At 41.7% G+C, this 16,720-nt stretch overlaps 1 protein-coding gene across 2 annotated transcripts in view; it reads left to right on the top strand.

Annotated features, from left to right (window-relative positions):
• Positions 1 to 12,913, top strand: part of LOC111940759 (uncharacterized) — a 110,208-nt gene extending 97,295 nt beyond the window's left edge. Inside the window, exons 11-12 of one of the 2 annotated variants that reach the window (XR_015280963.1) lie at positions 3,823 to 4,092; positions 5,070 to 5,137. The gene's annotated coding sequence lies outside the window, so the exon portion shown is untranslated. Of the gene's footprint in view, positions 1 to 3,822; positions 4,093 to 5,069; positions 5,138 to 11,290 lie in introns of those variants that run through there. The other variant, XM_086869064.1, reaches the window with a different exon arrangement.
• Positions 12,914 to 16,720: the final 3,807 nt, after the last annotated feature.

A 16,720-nucleotide genomic window follows, 5' to 3' on the forward strand; every position in this document is an offset into this window, starting at 1 on the left:
TTGGTTTCCCTTGCAGTAAGAGAACACTCAGTACTTCTGCACATCAGAATCCTGCTACTCGTGCACAGAGCAAGCAGTGACATCACTCAAAACAAGCCGTAAGTATCATCAGTCACACGCACCTGGGTTTCCTCCTGCCCCAGCACATTGTCAGTGAGAGAGGTAATAATTTCTCCCAAGTAAAACCACTCCTATTGGTGCATAGGCCAGAGGTGAAGTATTTTGGGTGGAATGGGCTCTGACCTGAACCTCTGCCCCAAAATGAAATAGTCTTGCTCTTTGAGTGTTCTTTTTTACCAGCATTGTGCATCTGTGAACCTTCTGAATTATGTCTCAAAAAATGAACCAAAGACCTCACTTATATCAGATCTTGGAGCTTTTTTCCAGATTTAAGGAGGTTTGAACACATTTGCATAAGGAAGCTAAACTGGCTTGTTTCTGGGGGGTGTTTTGGCATTTAACTGAGAGGACAATAAAATCATTAACTCGTGGGACAAAAGAAAAAAAAAGAAATTATTTGTGACACTAAATATGAATCCCATTGAAAATTTCTGAATTGTTTTATCCACTGATAATGTACTAAAGATCTTTCATAAAACACATATATGGAGGGATATAATAGCAGAGGACTCATCTGAATTACATGTCAGTCCATGTAGTCATCTGGAAAATCACTTAAAGTATGGCATTGTCCCACATTATCTACATTATGGTTTGAGACAGTAAAGGCTGCACAAATTCAATGCAGAAGCAGACATCAACCCTGCTTCATCAATTAAACCAGTACAGCAAATAAAAAAAAAACTGTAAAGAATATTTATTCTTTCATTATACTGTGACATATTATTTAGAGCACTGGAAAAAGTCAGGGAGGTCATCTGATTATCCATATGAAGTTGAAAACAGTTCTAGAAAAGTAAACAAGGCAATTTTTTTGCCTCAGAGAGCAGATTGTGCAATGCAGTGTCAGATAACATACTAAGATCAAAACAGGAGGGCCCCTTGAAATTTCCAATATAGACAAAAAAGTAGATGATGGTCTGAAGTACAAAAAGCCAGCACAAAACCAGAAGTAGTTTGAAGTAACAATAGTTTGATATCAGCTCAGAGGAAGTTGAACAGACATGGCTACAAAGCATTTTTACTTGAAAATTAAACTGATTCAAAATTAGGGCTATGTTTGCTAATAAATTAAAGATGAACCAAGCATTTCACTCAGTTACATTGACAACAATACAGAGTGATCAGATTTTTTGACTCTTACAGCAAAGTATCTAGATAGATGCTGAAAAAGAACAAGAATTGAAGTCCAGGTAAAGTAATTTGCCTTTTCCACTGAACCTGTCAAGTAGTATATGATTTTATGAAAACATCAGCAATATAATTCTGATCCTTTCTGGCACTTAGGTTTCTTAATTGTAATTTTTTAATTAGAATTTTTTTACAGCCAAGTTGAAAAGTTTAAAATGCTAGTTTAGACAGTGTCACTCAGCCCCACATATAAAGATTATGATCCACTTCTTCACTCATTATTTTACTAGCATTAACCATGGTGTTCTTAATTACAGTTTTTATCCAAACTCACTGATGTTCTATATCAAATCTTAGGAATTGCCTTCCACACGTGGTTTCTGCTGTAGAGAACACTGCAGCACCACATCTTGATTTCCTGTGAAATCACCTGCTTCTAGGACAAGGTTTTCCATAAAAATATGTCAATTTGTTGATTTTAGAATCAAAACATTATACACATTTTACAGCTCCGTAAAACCAGCCTCAATTAATACAGCCCCTTTCATAGGTGTGCTATGACCTATTATTTCATGCAAGTATTATTTCATGCTGAGTATCATGCCACAGAAGACCTGGACTTGTCACCAACTTCAGACACTTACAGACCCTCGTGTATGTTTAGAAGACATGTATAAGACAAGTAAGCTCCTCCACAGTCAAGTAGCTGAGCTGAGCAGGGCCTTTATACATCCCTGCTTTTGTTAACAGGGGGGTAAAGCAGCTGGGATAGAGTCAAGTGCCTCAAGAATGTCTCCTGGCAAGGAGACAGTCCGTTCAGTGACATAACTCATTCCTTTTTCAGAAAACTGCAAGGTCGTAATTCACAGAGGTGTGGGCCAGGGAGAACTGAAGAAGAGAATCAGTTCAGGGAAGAAAGCAAGAAAACAAAAAGAAGAGACCTCATCACAGTCAACTGCTTCCTCAAGAGGGGAAGCAAAGAGGCAGACGCTGATCTCTGTGGTGACCGGTGACAGGACCCAAGGGACTGGCCTGAGCTTGTTTCAGGGGAAGTTTAGGTTGGGTATTAGAAAAAGTTTCTTCACCCAGAGGGTGTTTGGTCACTGGAACAGACTCCCCATGGAAGTGGTCGCAGCACCAGCGTGACAGAATTCAAGAGGCGTTTGGCCAAAGCTCTCAGGTACATGGTGTGATTCTTGGGGATGGTCCTGTGCAGAGCCAGGAGTTGGACCTGATGATCTTTGTGGTCTCTTCCAACTCAGAATATTCTGAGATACAATGGTTGTAATTGTTGGCAGAGACAGAGAAAACAGAAGGAAATCTATTATACACTTACCTTGGCTACTCATCTAATCACTTCAGAAATGCACTACTGGACTGGGACACGCAGGAGAAGCACCCTCCTCTGCAGACCTCTGGTGTCAGAGAGAGCAGAGTGGGAGACAGAGGCACAACTGGCTGGAGATGGTGAGCCTGAGGATATGGACTGCTGTTGAAGCAAGGGAGCACACTTCAAGTTGTTGGAAACCTTTTTGATGTGTGCCCAAGAGCGTTCCCTTGGCAGCACCGTTTGTGGCTATGCAAGGAGCTGAGCTAAGCCTGTGATATCAGCTCCTGGCCAACCACAGGCTCCTTCAGAGACGTAAGATTCATCTTTTTGCAAGGAGGATAGCCCATCCCCTGCAGAAGCACGGTCTCAAGGGACATGACACACTGCTTTTATCTCCAGCTACCCAGTCTCTGGACCTTGAAAGTTTTCATTGCAGTGATTCCAGTGAAGCAAGTCTTAGGTGAGGTTATCCACATCACAGATGATTCAGACACACAAAATGCAGAACAACCCTCTCCAAAACATCCAAGGCCTGAGGCTTGAGGATGAGAAATTCGCTTCATGTGGTAATATTGTAAAACACAGGAAAAATAATATTGCTATAATAAGCTACTGGAAATGGTCCTAATATCTTATAGGCAGATGAAGATATTTGCCAGCTTTGTCACTGCCTGGGGATGACACAGAATCACTGCTGGAATTTGCTCAGTATGCATTCATGGTTTCTTGCCCTTTCACAGTCCATGCTCAGATGGGCCAAACAGCGCTGTCAGGGACTTCTGCAAACATGTGTCTTCCAGGAATCTGCACTTGTAATGTATTCCTCTCAGTGGCTTCAAAAATAGCATTCTGATATTTGAGTTGAGGAAAAATGAGGAAGAATCCATAGAAATTAGCAACAAATTGGTAATACCGACCAGCCTTTTTAAATGTTGATAATAATAGTAATACATAATAGTGTAATCCCAAGTAGAGCAAAAAGAATTGTGAGTAGGGCAAATGCATCTCAGGGCACATAGCAAACACTGGCTGGCTGTGCTTACAGAGGTTGTTAAATACTCCTGAGTTTTTAAGATACAGTTCTCAGTTTCACTCCAAAGACCTGGCTGAGCTCAAATGCAAAAAATAGTTTGATGCTCCTTTGGAAGACTGAATAGCAATAATCCACCATGGCATTTACACAGTGCTTCTCTCTTTGCTGTTTTACAGACATCATTCAATCAATTCTTGTGTCTCTCCAGGGAATTAAAATATGCGTTTCAGGGATGAGGAAACTGAGGAAGAGGAGCTAAACACCTTTGCATGGTTCACAGGGATTTGGTCACAGCAGAAGTTGTTGGATTCAGGAGGCTACACCACCCCCATCTGCACCTACACCACAAGCCCACACTTTCTCCTTTTGGTATTACTGCAATACAAATGCTTCCTTTCTCTTATGTGCTTGCCAAGATCTGGAGCAGAAGCTTCATATTCTCAACTATGCCAGTGGATGTGGTCATTCCATTGTCAAGGTAATTTATATTATATACAAAAGCTTCTTCTAAGAGTGTTGGTAAGATATATGGGCATAGTAAAGGCCTAATAAAGACTAAGCCACACTAATAAAATGCAAAGGTTGTCATTTAGAATGGAAAATCCTATGATTTAAAGGCAGTGGCCAAATATTGGATCATTTTATATACTGTTAATAAATCAGAACAAGCAAGGCACAGAACATGTGGTGTAAAAGTTAAAGCTCTTATCAAAGTCTGCCTGACAGGGACTCCAGGATTTCTATGCTGGATAATGCCTATGTGAGAACCTCCTCCACTGTGCTGGTGGCATCACATACAGTCTGCCTGTGCTGACTTGGCTCAGGGGTGACTTTTGTGGAGAAGGTCTTGTCACCTGTTGCTGTCATCCTGCTTTCAGGTCCATTTGCTCAGGTGTCTGTAGTCTAATCAGGTGCAAAGAGGCTCTGCAAACAGGATATGTGCAACTTCACAAGTATATCACAAGTGTTTCCTGCCTGGCGCATACAAAACATGGCTATGATTTGATGAGCCACAGACCACCTCTTGTAAGGAATCCACCAAGCCTTTGTTGCCCGTTGGGTAATATCTAGGGGAGTGTACCCCTTCTAGAGTAAACCCTTGACATTAAAACTCAGTGTTTTTTCCACCAGCTCCAAGGACACACAATTACCTGGCAACCAGCTTCCAGTTTCTTTCCAACAGGAGTTATTCACAGAATCACAGAATCACTGGGTTAGAAGAGACTTCCAAGACCATTGAGTCCAACACATGCCCTAACACCTCAACTAAACCATGGCACTGAGTGCCACATCCAGTCTTTTTTTAAACACATCCAGAGATGCTGAGTCAACCACCTCCCCAGACAGACCATTCCAGTACTTTATCACTCTTTATCACTCCAAAGTAAAACACTATTTCCTAATATCCAACCTGTATTTCCCTTGGCTTAAGACTGTGTCCTCTCGTTCTGTCAGTTGCCACCTGGAGAAAGAGACCAACCCCCACCTGCCTACAAGCACCTCTCAGGAAGCTGTAGAGAGTGGTAAGGTCTCCTCGGAGTCTCCTTTTCTCCAGGCTAAACAACCCCAGCTCCCTCAGCCATTCCTCACAGGGTTTGTGTTCCCAGCCCCTCACCAGCCTCGTTGCCTCCTCTGGATGTGCTCAAGTGTCTCAATGTCCTTCCTGAACTGAGAGCCCAGAACTGGACACAGCACTCCAGGTGTGGCCTCACCAGTGCTGAGTACAGGGGGAGAATGACCTCCCTGCTCCTGCTGGCCACATTATTCCTGATCCAGGGGCCATTGGCCTTCTTGGCCACCAGGGCACACTGCTGGCTCATGTCCAGCTGGCTGTCACCAGCACCCCCAGGTCCCTTTCTGCCTGAGCACTGTCCAGCCCCACCAGCCTGTAGTGCTGCAGGGGGTTATTGTGGCCAAAATGCAGGAGCTAGCACTTGGACTTATTAAACTTCATCCCACTGGACTCTGCCCATCCTTCCAACCATTCCAGGTCTCTCTGCAGAGCCCTCCTCCCTTCCAGCAGACTGACACACACTCCCAAAATTTACTAATGAAGGACTCAGTACTCTCATCCATGTCACCAATAAAAATATTGGACAGGACTGGCCCCAGCACAGACCCCTGAGGGACACCACTGGTGACTGGCCCCCAGCTGGATGCAGCACCGTTCACCACCACTCCCTGGGCCATCCAGCCAGTTCCTAACCCAGCACAGAGTGCTCCTGTCCAAGTCATGGGCTGCCAGCTGTTCCAGGAGTGTGCTGTGGGAGACAGTGTCAGAGACCTTGCTGAAGTCCAAACAGACACATCCACAGCCTTTCCAGAATCCACCAGGTGGGTCACTTGGTCATAGAAGGGGATCAGGTTGGTCTAACACAACCTGCCCCTCCTGAACCCATGCTGGCTGGGTCTGATACCCTGGCCATCCTCTAGGTGCTGTGTGATGACACTCAGGATAAACTGCTCCATTACCTTATCTGGTACTGAGGTCAGGCTCACTGGCCTATAATTACCAGGATCCTCCTTCCCACCCTTTTTGTGAATGGGAGTCACATTGGCCAGCTTCCAGTTATCTGGAACCTCTCTGGTGAGCCAGGACTGTTGGTAAATGATGGAGAGTGGCTTCACAAGCTCATCTGCCACTCCTCATCACCCTGGGGTGGATCCCAACTGGGCCCATAGATTTATAAACATCCAAGTGGCTCAGCAGGTCTCTGACTGCCTCCTCCAGGACAACAGGTAAACCATTCTGTTCCCTGACACCATCTAGCAACCCAGGAGGACAGTTGTCCCAAGGACAGGCCATCTTCCCTCTAAAGACTGAAGCAAAGAAGGCATTCAGCACTTCCACCTTCTCCTCATCTGCAGTTACTAAGTCCTCATGTCAGTATCTTTCCCCTTACGCACTTGGGATTTCTTGATCCCCCCTACCTGTAATTTTACCCTTGTTAACCTATTGCTTATTTTCTACAGACATTTACACAGTTTTTTGTCAGGCCAGCGCCCTTAGCTGAGGTTATGCAACCAGTGGGAAGCCAAGTGGAGCCTTGAGTCCCTTGAGCATCAGCAGCCAAGCCCTGGGGGTAGGGGAGGGTAACACAGAGGAAGGTGCAGTGCCCTCTGCAGCATAATCACACTTACCCATCTATTTTATACTTGTTGGAAGATGTTTAGTCTCACACTTTACTCTCACTCTTAAACACTTTAGGTTAGACTATGCATGCATTGACTCCACATCATCACAACTGAGGCCTGATGTTATTAGAAGGGTAAAGAGCAGAAAATTTAATAGAAACCTGAAGAACCTGAGTGACTGAACAATGTATTCCTTTACAGGCCATAGTCCTTTGCAGACTCAGTGGAAGAAGGAATAAAAAGGGGATTTGTCTCTTCTGAGCACAGGGCATTCCTCAGCACATGTATCCAAGCTTAGCAATGCCTTCTCTGTGCAATAGTGCTGAATGCAATGTGACTGCTCATCTGAGCAGGTCCTGGCTTATGTGACAGCAACCTCTGGTGTTTCACTCATCACAGTCTATTTCCTGAGGCATTGACATTTAATCCATGATCTTGAATCAAAACATCTTCTGATCTGCATAAAAAAGCTCTTTATGCAGAAACATTGCCATTTCCATTTCCATCTAGGTGCTTCTTCTAGCCTTTGGAGAGCTAGGATATGCTGATGACTATGACAATGATCTCCAGCTGGGGTTTGTAAGGTATCCATTCCCTAGGGAATGGAGTGCCTTGTGTCTGATCTTTCAGCCCTAAAACTGTTTAAGCTTTGCAAATAAGGGAACACTTAAAAGCCGTAGTTTGACAATAATGGAAGAAATTTACCGAAAGATCAAATAGCAAACACATTGTTAAGATGACATTTAATGATGAAAATTTTCCTTGGGTTCTGCAGTGCTGCCACTTGCCTGTGATTCTGACTAATCAGTACCTGTAATGTCCTTAAAGGCTGTCATGTCCTGGAGAGTTTTTGATCTGTGTCTTTTCTGCTTTTATAGCTAATGATGACTACAGGAGCCACCTCTGACAATTATTTTAGTCAATCTTTTTTCCCCCAGTGTATACAGAAACACCTTTTCCTCATCTCTCCTTACCTTGTGGTTTAACAGACCCTTAATGACCAGCTCTATGGGTGCTGTATGCTAAGAAGGAGGCTGGGTTTATTTTATCTTCTTTTCATTAAGGTCTTTTAATTAATATTTCCATTGAATAGCCGAACTAGAGCACTAATAGCTCCAAGCTTAAACAGTATTTTCAATTTACCTAGTCTTTTAAGGCACAGTGTTAAAGCTTTACAAGTCATGTATTCAAGAAATTATTAACCAGATAATAAACATATGTTTTGTTAGCCTGAAAATCAGTTCACTAGCACCACCAAAGAAAGAGTAATCACAATCTCTCAGCACCATAGAAAGTGATACCATGATCTCCTGGTCTAAATGAATGATAGAACTGGAAAATGTACTAGCTTGTTCGGTTAGTGCTTCTTTACCCCCACTGCAGCTTCATACCCCCAGAGAAGCATAGTCACACTAACAATGCTCCAATATTAAATAATATAAATGCTGTGCTATTAGTTTTCATCATTTTCAACTAAAGTGCAGCTGCCTGCATGACCTGACATGTTTCCCCAAAGCAGTATTTCAACAACCATTACAGAAGCTGGTGTATCCCCTGGAGTTCCAATTTAATGCCTTAAAACCACAGGCTTAGCTGTTGAAGTTTTATAGTTTAAAAATTATTCTAAAACTTATTTTATAGTTGAAAATTTATTTTATTTTAAACTCTCAGAATGCCCTCCAGCCTGTTAATAAATGACAGAATAGGCTTGCTCTCTTCCAGCCAAACTGAACCAGAGAGGTTATAGAGCAGCACAACCACACCACACCGAATGAGCAACCAAACAACTCTAACTGACACAGCACAGAAGTCCTTAGTCATTTAACATCCATGAAAAGGTCTCACTAAGCTCATTAAATTTTTTTGCCTACATTATGTTGTTTGTGTGTTTTTGTGAGAGAGAAAGCAAACCAAACTGAGCTCAACAATCAGGAAGGGGTTTGGCTGTTGCAGCATGGCACAGCCCTTCAACAGACAGGGATACAGTGGGTGAGTGCTGAGTATTAATACCTACACTCCAACTCTAGTGTGACACTCCTTTGTCTCCCAGCATCATAAAGTGCTTCGCCAAAGTAAGCATAATTGTCTCCACTCCTAGCAGAGTACCTGCAGAGACAGATGATACTTCGCCTTTGGCAAAAAGGGAGTAACACCCTGGCACATATGCCTGCCTCTCTCAACAAGCTGTTGTGCCAAAAGTGTCAAAACAAAAAGATTTTTGTTTTCCTGTCTAACCTGTTTTCTTCTCAAAGGACAGGCCTCATTTCAGAAACAGGCATTTCAAAAAAGCTCTTCTGAGGTGCTTTCCTACCAATGTAAAGCTCTGTCCCCTGTAGTGGCTGAACCCTATATCAAAAAAAGTTTGAGGAGCTGTTCAAGCAAAAATGCTTGCAGGTCTGCAGGTACAAGATCCATATCAGCTAGCAAAAGACTGGGGGGCAGCAGCAAAGTAGCATATTTTTGCAACCTCTGGAAGGTGAAGATAAAATCTTAATGCAAAGATTGAAAAGTGAGTGAGAAAATAAAGCAGGGAAGTACTATAGCAAGGAGGTAGCTTTCATGGAAATATTTTGGACAAACTGTTAGAAATGAAACATTTGTATGTCCTTTTAGATCTGCAACAAATGATGAAAGAGACAACGTTATAAGAGCTTCAGTGTATGTAGCGCCTCTTCTGCTAAGCCTTTTGACTTTAAAATAGCTAAGTCTATATGTTTGAAAAATTCCAAGTTTTTTACAGTACAATAGAGTTTCATTTTTACTAAAAATGAGGACTGTGTCACCTCCTGCCACTTCATCTATCTGTTCTCTGTTATGACAGCCCAGCTCTTCCATAGGTTCTTAATTCATATGGAGAGCTGCCTCCAACAGATGATCAGGCCGAAGATCTGGCAGAGATCTGGAAGCACAGGAGCTCATAACAGTTGTGGATGGCACAAACTGACAAGGTGGCAAATAACCATGGGGACTCTTTGGTACAGTGGCACACATATATAAAATATATAAATTCATAATCCATACAAATAATACAAATGAGGTTTGTATATACACACAAACCTACATATGCATATCTGCTTAGGCAACCTGGATTTTCAGAGAATTTTAACTATTTAGGCAAAATAGGCTTCTATGTGACTATTTAGTACATGGCCATGGTCATTACAGGAAGTCCTGAAAGTCATGCCTACAAATGGCTGCAGTGTGGGTGGCAGTGTGATAAGTAAGAGTCTCAGCTCTACAGGAATGATTCTGTTGTGTTGGAATCCAAAATAAAAGCCTCTCTGAGCTCCTGAGAGAGAGAAAAGAATTAAAATATATTAAACCATAGATATAAAGTGTAGGTTTTAGTTTTAAGTAGGTAAAAAGATAGCTTAAGTGCCCTAAGAGACTGTGTTAGCTAGTGAAATGCCTTATTACCCAGTTTAAAGTTCAGTGATAATACCCTTCACAGATTCAGCTTAGCTCTAGACATAATGAAAATACAGTTTGCATTCTTGGATAAGAACAGATAGGATTATTCACGTAAACAGATAATACCCTATACGTAAGATTTAAGAAAAAAGAACATTGCTTTTGCATGTTCGAATTAAGTTCAGATTTGTGTAGAAAGTATTGTTTTAGAAGCGTGTTTTTAGCTGATTAGATGCTTTATGAATTTAATCCTCTGTATTGGGGATCAAAAAGAACACCCAAAGAAGAACAGCAGCACCATCATCATCACCTTTGCAGCCCAAGACAACAGAATTCCACGCCAAGAAGCTGCTGCCCCAAACATCAGGACCTTATACCAGAGAGCTGCTGCTCAGAACTCAGGACTTTATGCCAAAACTTTTAGTAAGGACTTTAACTTTCTAAACTCTTCGCCTTTGAGACTGATGCTTTTATACAATAAATACCTTTCTAGCAACTATCAACTGCTCATGTCTCTTTGAAACCTGGAAATATCCCTAGAATCCCCATTGAAGTGTCGACACTGTTGATGTAGAGAAAAATCAGATTATTATAGTTCTTGAATGGATAAAAGAAAAAAAGTGGGAAACAGCAGAAAATATGAATTTGCCTCTGACCATAACGTCAGTGAGCTGGACACAGACCATCTGGACAGTTTTGAAGGTTACACGCTCAACACTCAGGCATGTGCACATGTACAAACTACAGACAGGGAAAGAGTACAGAAGAGAGACATACAATGGTCTGATGGAGTGGAAGAAGTATCTTACAGCAAGGATTTAAAGATCTTGACTTTATAATTTGAAGTTATAGAGAAACAGAAAATTTGAGAAAAGGCTTAATTGAAGTCTGCTAATAACTCCATGGAAATAAAACATTGTGTTTTCAAAAGCCTTTTATTTCAGCACAGAAGGAGCCAGCATCTAGTTAGAGGATAAAGCTAGAAATGTTAATATTGTAAGGATAACTCATTATTTTCTGATTTTTACCTGCTGGAGAAAACTATCAAAGCAATCAAAGCCCTTTGCATTTGTTAATATTGTTCTGGAATTTTAATCCACCAAGAGTTTTCCCCCCTTTTGTCCTTCCAGTTCTTTTCCCTCATGCCCTGGAGAGAACTGAACAAGCAACTGGGTGTGGTCTTGGCTGCTGGGATCAACCCACCTGACACTGCCACAGAAGCTGATAGAGGGATATAAGGGACAGTTTTGGCACACATATGTTTGCCATCTGAATCCTTGGAAAGACACTCCATATCTTTCTTTAAATATCTCCATGGATGGTGACTTTTGTCTGGGCAGCCTGTTCCAATACTTGACAAAAATCATGTCATACGAAGGTACTAAAACCGTCATTGTAACTCGAGCTAAGTCTGGACTCCTGCTCCAGGTCAGATCCACCTTGTAGCAGATAAGCAGACTGGGAAATTCCTGTCATCTTCTACCTCTAAACAAGGTATCCATTTCATTTAGAGGTAAAAGCAGACCTTGCAAACATCAACTGTATTCTTAAAGCCCACTTGGAGCAAACAATTAATAGAGATGGCTAATCCTGATTCTATTAGAAATATGGATAGAGTTTTAGGAAGTTTGGACAAATTTTCTCCAAGCTATGTAGTGGATAGATGCACCTTAAAAAAAAATAAATCTACTAATAAAGCCTAAGCAAGACAGCTTCCTGAAGGACAGTTCTCACCCACTTGGGGGCTGATGGGGTCGTGCTCATTTCTCTCCAGCCAAGTCCAGCCTTGGACATTCAGTTGTAGCAAACAAGAGGAGAGCAGACTCTTTCCATTGGTGTCTAGTGACAAGAGAAGGGACAATGATTACAAACTGGAGTTTCCCTCTGAACATCAGGAAACATATTTTTAATATGAGGTTCACCCAGCACTGGCGCTGGGCTGTCCAGGCATCTTCTGCAGTCTTCCTCCCTGGAGATGTTCAAAAGCCACTTGTACAGGGTCCTGGGCAACTGGCTGTAGATGGCTCTGCTTGAGCAGAGCGTTTGGAGCAGGTAACCTCCAGAGGTTTTATCAACAGCAGCCATAATGTCATTCTGTAATTTTCAAGAGCAGCCAGTGCCCAGAGGGGCTTATGAATGTCACAGTTACATCTACAGCTGCTAATTCTTCACCTCCTCTCTGGGATGCAGCCAAATCTCCTCTCTAGTGATAGCAGCCAAAACTATGACCTGGGAATATAGTGAAACATGGCCAAATTACCTGGGCTTGGCTTTACTGGCAACTAAACAGACAAAAGAGGATTGATCATACCCTGTCTTTTCTTATATTCAGGGGGCTTCACCTCTATTTAACCCTACTGCAGGTCTCCCATGTGCAGGACAAACTCCAGGAAAGCTGCAGAGTGACAGTCTACCAGTGCTTGCCAGCAATTCCATTTGACAGCACGTAAGCTCAAGATATTGAAAACGGAGTGGGGAGTAATGCTGCATCTCAGCACAGGCTCCCAGGCACTGTCCTCTCAAACAGACAGTTGTAAAAACTCTGGGGTTTTGGGATTAACTCTTTAGAGATGCTTATTAAACAGAACAGATTAAAGCAGGTATTGTTCTTAGTCCAACCTTTATTATGTTTACATAATGCTAAGTCAGATGTGCTTGTTAATCACTTTCAGTAGCATTAACTTTTTTGACATTGTACTTGTGTTGATATACAAAATAAAATAATTTATTGAAATAAAAGGTCAGCTGAAAAATCATTGTCTCTTCCAAGCCTTCTCTGTTTGAGTTACAGGGTTATTCTCTTTACTGTAGGGATAATAAGGATTATATTTCACCAAAGGCTCCAGAATATTATCCATCTCATTCTTTTGTACCCCAGGAGAGGTTATTTCAGGTTTTTTAGATCCCTAAGGTAGAAGAAGGGAATCATATTTCCAAACCCAAATGCTCTGTGTGTGCAAGCATGTTCTAAATGAAACAGAGCAAAGGCAGTCCAGGCTGATATTACCCCACATGTCATTGGAATGCCATCTTCCTGATTTTCTCCTGAAGTAAATCCCCAAACTCATAAATACAGAAGCAAATCAGATCTGCATATTTGTGATTTCCTTTGAACTTAGATTTTTGAGGTATGTGCTGCCTTTGTTTACACTGTCACTTCTGATTTGTCTCAGACCTCCATGAGCTTTCTGCTCCTGAAATTAGACTAGATCACTCCAGAAATCAAGTGTAGGTTGAGTATTTGGTGAATGCTGGCATGTCCATATCTTCAGGAGCACCTGATTCTTACCTGGTGTGGGGTTCCTCATATGTGGGGTGGTTGTTGAGGGTGCAGAGACAGAGAAGACATGCCAGCACTGTGTGTGCCACAAGACAAAGAAGTAATTGGAGTAGTGCCATGCAATTTTATGTCTTAAAATTTTGTATGTTAAAGCTGCCATTCCCCAAAAGTTTTGTCCAGTATTTTACAGTAAACATAAAGGGCATACAATGTGATTTTGTCATTGTCTCATGGATAGATCCATATTACACATATTACACGTAATCCAGGTGTTTTCCAAATTGACCTGGCCTTCTTGCACCAGAAGAAGCCAAAGACTGTCATCACCAAAACTTAGAAGTGGAAGGGTAATTCAGGCTGGAAAGGGACTCCAGGAGGTCAACAGATTCAGCCTCCTGCTCAAAGCAGGGCTACATTTATGGACACCAAAGACAGTGTTTAAATTACATTCTTCACAGAAAATGGAGGCAGTGGTAAAACTATCAACCCTGCATTAGACAGAGCAGCCTGCAGATTCCCTTGGCATCAGCTGCAGCTGCCAAGAAGAGCCAGCCATGAAGGAGTAGAGATCTAGGCTTGACCCAAGATCCCCACGCACTGCAGTGGGTGAAGTAATTTGTGACCCAGCTGCCTTCCCCTTTTTCCCTTGGTCTCAAGAACAGTGATACATGATATGCTCCTTCACAGGGTAGTTTCAAATCTGAAGCTGATCTAAATGAGTTTAAAACTTGATATAAAGCTAGTTTGGGGATTACTCAGAAAAATGGTATTGATGGAAGATCAAAGAAAGCTGTTGTCTTGCTTCTTTTGGAAGCAGCTCTTTTCTTCAATAAAAGTTAAAGGGCTTTTAATTTAGAAACCTTACACATCTTACGTGATTCTTGAGCACCCAGTAAGGATACAGTAAGTAGGGAGAGCAGTCAGACTTGGAATAATATAATACGTGCATTTCAAAGTATTTCTATGATACAGTAATTTCTATCACCAGGAGTTTGGATTGTTTTTACTGAATTCCTTCTTGGAAAGCTGAAAAGTTCTTTACCATTGATGGAGAGAGAATATCTCCATATAAAAAGATATATATCAGTATTTAAATCCAGGTGGTTATTCAGAATTGTTTGGCCTGTTTCTTTTCCTTATTTACAAGTACAAATTTATTTACACCTCTGATTCATGCAAAAGAGGTATGCAACACATTTCAGTGCTCAATATCACAACAAAAGCATTTCCCAAGAAATGCCTAGACCATCCTGCTTTCCAGACTAGTTACAAGAATTACAGAGGCATGTGGAAATTTGAAAAGAGGGGAGGTAAAAAGCTGCAGGAGATGTAAAGGCTCATATCACACCTCAAAAGGATCATATTCAAATTAATGTGTATGGGGGGAATAACAGTGGTAATTATTTCCATGAGCAGAATTACAAAGGATACTGTAAGAACAATCTGCTCAGAGGAAAATGGGGTGTTTGTCTTTTTCCTTACTCCCCATTTTTTTCTTTCAAACTTCTGTCCTCTCGCTGTTACATGTAAAAATTAAAAATAACCCTTTGGTCTTGTTTCTGACCTCCTACGCTTTTGAAGTTTTAATTTTACATTGCTCTTGGTGAAGCTTGTAGCATGCTTTGATGGTCATCAGCACATATATAGGAGTCCATAAATGCTGAATAATGAAAATATAGCTGTCCAGTGTTTGGCAGGACATGGCAAGGATGTCAGTTTATTTTAAATAGTCAGGAAGAGGCATTGCACCATCACAGTTGTTTTCCTTCCCTCCCTAAAATCCCAGTGTTTTCCCAGCCTAACCTGGCAGCAGAAAGTCCAGGAAAATTATTAAAGGCAGGTCTCCAGCATGACGAGGCAAGTTTGGTTCCTTTATAACAAGTGGGTGGAGACGAGGGAAAGGGAACTGAAACTGTTTTGAAGTAATGGCAACCTCAGCTGCTGCAATGGGGTGCAGAGATATGTGATATACTGTGATTATTGGAGTTTAGAGGCTTCCTTTTCAGCCTACAACATTTTTCACTCCTTTTGGAAACAGTATTACATTACAGGTGTTAAAACTTTTCTTCAGAATCAGACTGGCCAGGGAACTGTAAATCTAAATCATGGCTGCCCTCAGGAAACCTGCCAGCCTGTAAACACAATGAAATGAGTGAGATGAAAGTATCTGAGTGAGAAAATTAATTTTAGGCATTCCACTGAAGTCTATTCAGTTTTTACAGTCTGGCCTGGCATCTACAAGTAACAGCTGGGGAGGACATATTAATTCCCAGTGACTAATGCTGGGAAGATTACCTTAAGCTTGAAATCTTTACATAGGGGTCCAAGAGGGAAGAGAAAACTTATTCCCTTGAATTGCTCTTATTTTTTCCATGCTGGAAAGTCATGGTATTCTGCCATAAATATCAAGCTTTCCTACTTCTGAAGCTTATTTGTTCACACTGATGAAGTTTCCAATTAGGAATTTATGTAGAAAAGTATTTCAAAGAGTAGGCTGACCACAAGAGTAACTTGTGAGGACATTGCATGTTTTTCAGCATATTTCCTTCTTTGGCACATTTGTGTGCTTTCAGAAGGCTTCCCCATTTTTAAAGAGGTCTCTCTTCTCAGAGGATTTTTCTCGCAGCTCCAGCCTAGCAGGGGCAGGTGAAGCCAAGAGTGTGGGAATAATTCAAAATGTTTTTTTCAGGCTCCTCCCTCTGAACGTGAACAAAGATTCCATGTAAGATACAAAACCCTCTCAAGACACAAAATGCTGTCATTCATCAACCTGTTTATACCCACTCCTACTCCATCATTTTTAATTTTCACACACTGTTGCTTGTCATCTGGACACAATGAATGAAGCCAAAACACTGCAAGAACATTTCCTGTCCAGACTGTAAGAGTATGAGCCTCATGCTAGCTCATTCTCATAACTTCCAGATCACTTGCCCAGATTTTGGAGAGTGGAAGAGTATCCAAGGAACACCCAGTGCTAGCTTTGCCATTTGTCACCTGGATTCCTCTAACATCCTTCAGACCATATTTATATCTCTGATACCAGCATTTTTACTTCCTACTTCTTATTCTTCATAAGACCCTCCTGGATACTTTCCAGGGACTATTTGTTTTCTGCTCCCTTATAAAGTTCCCTATGAAGAAGCCCATGAGGTTTTGCAAATAAGGAGATACTGGGCAACTGCAAAAGCAGAAGGCACCGCTGTGATTCCTTATCCCCAGCTACCAGAACCTTCCATTCACCGCCAACCTGTCTTTAACAATCCCAATGATACTTTTA

The sequence above is a fragment of the Cyanistes caeruleus genome, chromosome Z (assembly GCF_971803275.1).
Source record: "Cyanistes caeruleus chromosome Z, bCyaCae1.hap1.1, whole genome shotgun sequence".
Lineage (NCBI taxonomy): Eukaryota > Metazoa > Chordata > Aves > Passeriformes > Paridae > Cyanistes > Cyanistes caeruleus.